This window comes from Carassius gibelio, chromosome A4, assembly GCF_023724105.1.
Source record: "Carassius gibelio isolate Cgi1373 ecotype wild population from Czech Republic chromosome A4, carGib1.2-hapl.c, whole genome shotgun sequence".
NCBI classification, from domain to species: domain Eukaryota; kingdom Metazoa; phylum Chordata; class Actinopteri; order Cypriniformes; family Cyprinidae; genus Carassius; species Carassius gibelio.
In genome coordinates this window covers 19,163,103-19,170,560 of record NC_068374.1, presented here as the reverse complement: position 1 = coordinate 19,170,560, position 7,458 = coordinate 19,163,103, and the positions used below count along the sequence as shown (strand labels likewise).

Here is a 7,458-nt window from a genome sequence, read left to right as displayed (position 1 = left end):
TAACAGAATTATAACTATGTATTCAGATTTAAATAGTCAGGCTTATAACTATATATTCAGATGCGCATTAATTTATTCAGAATTATAACAAAATATTCAGATATATTTCTTTATATTTAGATTTACATTTATATATTCAGATTTTTTTATCATTATTTCCTGTTTGTTGTTTTGGACTCATAATATAAAAAAATCCGGCCTCTGTGGTTCCTCCTGATTGTCACCAGAAGCCGTCTTCACCTGAATATTGACTTTCCCCCCTGAAGTCCATTTCCCATCATGCCATACCTGACCCTGATTAGGAGCACACCTGACGCTCATTCATGGGACTATTTAAGCAGCCATTTCACACACTCTCAACACAAAGTCTTGTTTTGCCCTGGCGGACATTTCTAAGCATTTCTACCTCTTTCATTGGATTACTGTGTTTGACCTTTGACTGTTTCTACCGTTTTGGATTGCGTGCTGCCTGCTTTTGACCCTCTGCTCTATTTTTGGACCTTTGTATCTCGGCTTGCCGCCTGTCCTGATCTGTTGTCTGCCTTGAGTTTTTGCCTCTGTCAACCATGTTTGTTTTTTATATGTTTGTAAATTATATTGGTGAGTTTGAATAATGCACAGTAAAGTTATTAGGATATTAATATTATTTACTGTGATGTTTTGACTGTTATTTAATAAATCACCATGGCAATGTCTTTCACGATATACAAAATCTGTTAGTGGTTCTTTAATCTTTAATATATTGGCATCATGTTGACAAAGGAGTATGCATTAATTCACAATTTATTTATTTATTTTTATTCCATATTCAAAGAAAAATACCCAATGTTCAGTTGGTTGTAGCAAATAACGGTAAATAAAAAAGTTGTCTGGCTCAATGACCAAAATATATTTGACAAATTTGGTGACCTTTGGAAAAAGGTGGTCAAAAGGTGACACTATAGAGCACATATTCCACCACCATTTATGAGTTGTTGTCTGTGTCAAACTGTCATTAATACGGAAGTGAAAAAAAGAGGTTGTGAAAAATTTCCACTCTCTCCCTCTACTGACTGACACTGGTGTCTTGTCTCTATTATCCTGCTGTAGAAAGTTATTACAAAAAGAAGGTTAATTTTGGACATGCAATTTCCTAATCAGCCACTTGGGGTAAAATGAAAGGTTGTGAAAAATGTCCACTCTCTCCCTGTATTGATTGACACTGGTTTCATGTCTCTATCTCCCTGCTGAAGAAAGTTATATCAAAAAGAAGGTTCATTTCGGACATGTAATACCCTTTTTTACCAGTAGGGGTTAAAAGAAAGGTTGTGAAAAATGTCCACGGCCCCATACTATTGATTGACACTGGTTTCATGTCTCTGTCTAACTGCTGTAGAAAGTTATTACAAAAAGAAGGTTAATTTTGGACATGCAGTTCTCTAATCAGCCACTTGTGGTAAAATGAAAGGTTGTGAAAAATGTCCACTCTCTCCCTCTATTTATTGACACTGGTTTCATGTCTCTGTCTCCCTGCTGTAGGAAGTTATTACAAATGAAGGTTAATTTTGGACATGCAATTCCCTTTTCTACAAGTAGGGGTAAAATTAAAGGTTGTGAAAAATGTCCACTCTCTCTCTCTACTGATTGACACTGGTTTCATGTATCTGTCTCACTGCTGTAGAAAGTTATTACAAAAAGAATGTCAATTTTGGGCATGCAATTCCCTTTTCTACCAGTAGGGGTAAAAAGAAAGGTTGTGAAAAATGTCCACTGTCCCCCTCTATTGATTGACACTGGTTTCATGTCTCTGTCTCACTGCTGTAGAAAGTTATTACAAATAGAAGGTTAATTTTGGACATGCAGTTCCCTAATCAGCCACTTGGAGTAAAATGAAAGGTTGTGAAAAATGTCCACTCTCCCCCTCTATTGATTGACACTGGTTTCGTGTCTATGTCTCCCTGCTGTAGAAAGTTATTACAAAAAGAATGTAAATTTTGGACATGCAATTCCCTTTTCTACCAGTAGGGGTAAAAAGAAAGGTTGTGAAAAATGTCCACTCTCCCCCTCTATTGATAAACAGTGGTTTCATGTCTCTGTCTCCCTGCTGTAGAAAGTTATTACAAAAAGAATTATAATTTTGGACATGCAGTTCCCTGATCAGCCACTTGGAGTAAAATGAAAGGTTGTGAAAAATGTCCACTCTGTCCCACTATTGATTGACACTGGTTTCATGTCTCTGTCTAACTGCTGTAGAAAGTTATTACAAAAAGAAGGTTAATTTTGGACATGCAGTTCTCTAATCAGCCACTTGTGGTAAAATGAAAGGTTGTGAAAAATGTCCACTCTCTCCCTCTATTTATTGACACTGGTTTCATGTCTCTGTCTCACTGCTGTAGAAAGTTATTACAAAAAGAAGGTTTATTTTGGACATGCAATTCCCTTTTTTACCAGTAGGGGTAAAAAGAAAGGTTGTGAAAAATGTCAACTCGCCCCCTCTATTGATTGACAGTGGTTTTATGTCTCTGTCTCCCTGCTGTAGAAAGTTATTACAAAAAGAAGGTTAATTTTGGACATGCAATTCCCTTTTCTACCAGTAGGGGTAAAAAGAAAGGTTGTGAAAAATGTCCACTGTCCCCCTCTATTGATTGACACTGGTTTCATGTCTCTGTCTCACTGCTGTAGAAAGTTATTACAAATAGAAGGTTAATTTTGGACATGCAGTTCCCTAATCAGCCACTTGGAGTAAAATGAAAGGTTGTGAAAAATGTCCACTCTCTCCCGCTATTGATTGACACTGGTTTCATGTCTATGTCTCCCTGCTGTAGAAAGTTATTACAAAAAGAAGGTTAATTTTGGACATGCAATTCCCTTTTTTACCAGTAGGGGGTAAAAAAAAAGGTTGTGAAAAATGTCCACTGTCCCCCTCTATTGATTGACAGTGGTTTCATGTCTCTGTCTCCCTGCTGTAGAAAGTTATTACAAAAAGAAGGTTCATTTTGGACATGCAGTTCCCTAATCAGCCACTTGGGGTAAAATGAAAGGTTGTGAAAAATGTCCACTCTCTCCCTCTATTGATTGACACTGGTTTCATGTCTATGGCTCCCTGCTGTAGAAAGTTATTACAAAAAGAATGTCATTTTTGGACATGCAATTCCCTTTTCTACCAGTAGGGGTAAAAAGAAAGGTTGTGAAAAATGTCCACTGTCCCCTTCTATTGATTGACAGTGGTTTCATGTCTCTGTCTCCCTGCTGTAGAAAGTTATTACAAAAAGAAGGTTAATTTTGGACATGCAATTCCCTAATAAGCCACTTGGGGTAAAACGAAAGGTTGTGAAAAATGTCCACTCTCTCCCTCTACTGATTGACACTGGTTTCATGTGTCTGTCTCACTGCTGTAGAAAGTTATTACAAAAAGAAAGTTTATTTTGGACATGCAATTCCCTTTTTTACCAGTAGGGGTAAAAAGAAAGGTTGTGAAAAATGTCAACTCTCCCCCTCTATTGATTGACAGTGGTTTTATGTCTCTGTCTCCCTGCTGTAGAAAGTTATTACAAAAAGAAGATTAATTTTGGACATGCAATTCCCTTTTTTACCAGTAGGGGGTAAAAACAAAGGTTGTGAAAAATGTCCACTGTCCCCCTCTATTGATTGAAAGTGGTTTCATGTCTCTGTCTCCCTGCTGTAGAAAGTTATTACAAAAAGAATGTCAATTTTGGACATGCAATTCCCTTTTCTACCAGTAGGGGTAAAAAGAAAGGTTGTGAAAAATGTCCACTCTCCCCCTCTATTGATTAACAGTGGTTTCATGTCTCTGTCTCCTTGCTGTAGAAAGTTATTACAAAAAGAATGATAATTTTGGACATGCAGTTCCATAATCAGCCACTTGGAGTAAAATGAAAGGTTGTGAAAAATGTCCACTCTCTCCCGCTATTGATTGACACTGGTTTCATGTCTATGTCTCCCTGCTGTAGAAAGTTATTACAAAAAGAAGGTTAATTTTGGACATGCAATTCCCTTTTTTACCAGTAGGGGGTAAAAACAAAGGTTGTGAAAAATGTCCACTGTCCCCCTCTATTGATTGAAAGTGGTTTCATGTCTCTGTCTCCCTGCTGTAGAAAGTTATTACAAAAAGAAGGTTTATTTTGGACATGCAATTCTCTTTTTTACCAGTAGGGGTAAAAAGAAAGGTTGTGAAAAATGTCAACTCTCCCCCTCTATTGATTGACAGTGGTTTTATGTCTCTGTCTCCCTGCTGTAGAAAGTTATTACAAAAAGAAGGATAATTTTGGACATGAAGTTCCCTAATCAGCCACTTGGGGTAAAATGAAAGGTTGTGAAAAATGTCCACTCTCTCCCTCTATTGATTGACACTGGTTTCATGTCTCTGTCTCCCTGCTGTAGAAAGTTATTACAAAAAGAAGGTTAATTTTGGACATGAAATTCCCTTTTTTACCAGTAGGGGTAACAAAAAAAGGTTGTGAAAAATGTCCACTGTCCCCTTCTATTGATTGACAGTGGTTTCATGTCTCTGTCTCCCTGCTGTAGAAAGTTATTACAAAAAGAAGGTTAATTTTGGACATGCAATTCCCTAATAAGCCACTTGGGGTAAAACGAAAGGTTGTGAAAAATGTCCACTCTCTCCCTCTACTGATTGACACTGGTTTCATGTGTCTGTCTCACTGCTGTAGAAAGTTATTACAAAAAGAAGGTTAATTTTGGACATGCAATTCCCTAATAAGCCACTTGGGGTAAAATGAAAGGTTGTGAAAAATGTCAACTCTCCCCCTCTATTGATTGACAGTGGTTTCATGTCTCTGTCTCCCTGCTGTAGAAAGTTATTACAAAAAGAAGGTTAATTTTGGACATGCAATTCCCTTTTTTACCAGTAGGGGGTAAAAACAAAGGTTGTGAAAAATGTCCACTGTCCCCCTCTATTGATTGAAAGTGGTTTCATGTCTCTGTCTCCCTGCTGTAGAAAGTTATTACAAAAAGAATGTCAATTTTGGACATGCAATTCCCTTTTCTACCAGTAGGGGTAAAAAGAAAGGTTGTGAAAAATGTCCACTCTCCCCCTCTATTGATTAACAGTGATTTCATGTCTCTGTCTCCCTGCTGTAGAAAGTTATTACAAAAAGAAGGTTAATTTTGGACATGCAATTCCCTAATAAGCCACTTGGGGTAAAACGAAAGGTTGTGAAAAATGTCCACTCTCTCCCTCTACTGATTGACACTGGTTTCATGTGTCTGTCTCACTGCTGTAGAAAGTTATTACAAAAAGAAGGTTAATTTTGGACATGCAATTCCCTAATAAGCCACTTGGGGTAAAATGAAAGGTTGTGAAAAATGTCAACTCTCCCCCTCTATTGATTGACAGTGGTTTCATGTCTCTGTCTCCCTGCTGTAGAAAGTTATTACAAAAAGAAGGTTAATTTTGGACATGCAATTCCCTTTTTTACCAGTAGGGGGTAAAAACAAAGGTTGTGAAAAATGTCCACTGTCCCCCTCTATTGATTGAAAGTGGTTTCATGTCTCTGTCTCCCTGCTGTAGAAAGTTATTACAAAAAGAATGTCAATTTTGGACATGCAATTCCCTTTTCTACCAGTAGGGGTAAAAAGAAAGGTTGTGAAAAATGTCCACTCTCCCCCTCTATTGATTAACAGTGATTTCATGTCTCTGTCTCCCTGCTGTAGAAAGTTATTACAAAAAGAATGATAATTTTGGACATGCAGTTCCCTAATCAGCCACTTGGGGTAAAATGAAAGGTTGTGAAAAATGTCCACTCTCTCCCTCTATTGATTGACACTGGTTTCATGTCTATGGCTCCCTGCTGTAGAAAGTTATTACAAAAAGAATGTCATTTTTGGACATGCAATTCCCTTTTCTACCAGTAGGGGTAAAAAGAAAGGTTGTGAAAAATGTCCACTGTCCCCTTCTATTGATTGACAGTGGTTTCATGTCTCTGTCTCCCTGCTGTAGAAAGTTATTACAAAAAGAAGGTTAATTTTGGACATGCAATTCCCTAATAAGCCACTTGGGGTAAAACGAAAGGTTGTGAAAAATGTCCACTCTCTCCCTCTACTGATTGACACTGGTTTCATGTGTCTGTCTCACTGCTGTAGAAAGTTATTACAAAAAGAAGGTTTATTTTGGACATGCAATTCCCTTTTTTACCAGTAGGGGTAAAAAGAAAGGTTGTGAAAAATGTCAACTCGCCCCCTCTATTGATTGACAGTGGTTTTATGTCTCTGTCTCCCTGCTGTAGAAAGTTATTACAAAAAGAAGGTTAATTTTGGACATGCAATTCCCTTTTCTACCAGTAGGGGTAAAAAGAAAGGTTGTGAAAAATGTCCACTGTCCCCCTCTATTGATTGACACTGGTTTCATGTCTCTGTCTCACTGCTGTAGAAAGTTATTACAAATAGAAGGTTAATTTTGGACATGCAGTTCCCTAATCAGCCACTTGGAGTAAAATGAAAGGTTGTGAAAAATGTCCACTCTCCCCCTCTATTGATTGACACTGGTTTCGTGTCTATGTCTCCCTGCTGTAGAAAGTTATTACAAAAAGAATGTCATTTTTGGACATGCAATTCCCTTTTCTACCAGTAGGGGTAAAAAGAAAGGTTGTGAAAAATGTCCACTGTCCCCTTCTATTGATTGACAGTGGTTTCATGTCTCTGTCTCCCTGCTGTAGAAAGTTATTACAAAAAGAAGGTTAATTTTGGACATGCAATTCCCTAATAAGCCACTTGGGGTAAAACGAAAGGTTGTGAAAAATGTCCACTCTCTCCCTCTACTGATTGACACTGGTTTCATGTGTCTGTCTCACTGCTGTAGAAAGTTATTACAAAAAGAAGGTTAATTTTGGACATGCAATTCCCTAATAAGCCACTTGGGGTAAAATGAAAGGTTGGGAAAAATGTCCACTGTCCCCCTCTATTGATTGAAAGTGGTTTCATGTCTCTGTCTCCCTGCTGTAGAAAGTTATTACAAAAAGAATGTCAATTTTGGACATGCAATTCCCTTTTCTACCAGTAGGGGTAAAAAGAAAGGTTGTGAAAAATGTCCACTCTCCCCCTCTATTGATTAACAGTGATTTCATGTCTCTGTCTCCCTGCTGTAGAAAGTTATTACAAAAAGAATGATAATTTTGGACATGCAGTTCCCTAATCAGCCACTTGGAGTAAAATGAAAGGTTGTGAAAAATGTCCACTCTCTCCCGCTATTGATTGACACTGGTTTCATGTCTATGTCTCCCTGCTGTAGAAAGTTATTACAAAAAGAAGGTTAATTTTGGACATGCAATTCCCTTTTTTACCAGTAGGGGGTTAAAAAAAAGGTTGTGAAAAATGTCCACTGTCCCCCTCTATTGATTGACAGTGGTTTCATGTCTCTGTCTCCCTGCTGTAGAAAGTTATTACAAAAAGAAGGTTCATTTTGGACATGCAATTCCCTTTTCTACCAGTAGGGGTAAAAAGAAA

The 7,458-nt window shown here is 37.7% G+C and overlaps 1 long non-coding RNA gene across 1 annotated transcript; it reads left to right on the top strand.

Annotated features, from left to right (window-relative positions):
• The first annotated feature begins 2,511 nt into the window (after positions 1 to 2,511).
• Positions 2,512 to 5,055, top strand: LOC127972701 (uncharacterized). Its single transcript, XR_008157143.1, has 3 exons — positions 2,512 to 2,733; positions 4,310 to 4,400; positions 4,831 to 5,055. It is a non-coding gene; the product is annotated as an uncharacterized LOC127972701 (long non-coding RNA).
• The last annotated feature ends 2,403 nt before the right edge of the window (positions 5,056 to 7,458 follow it).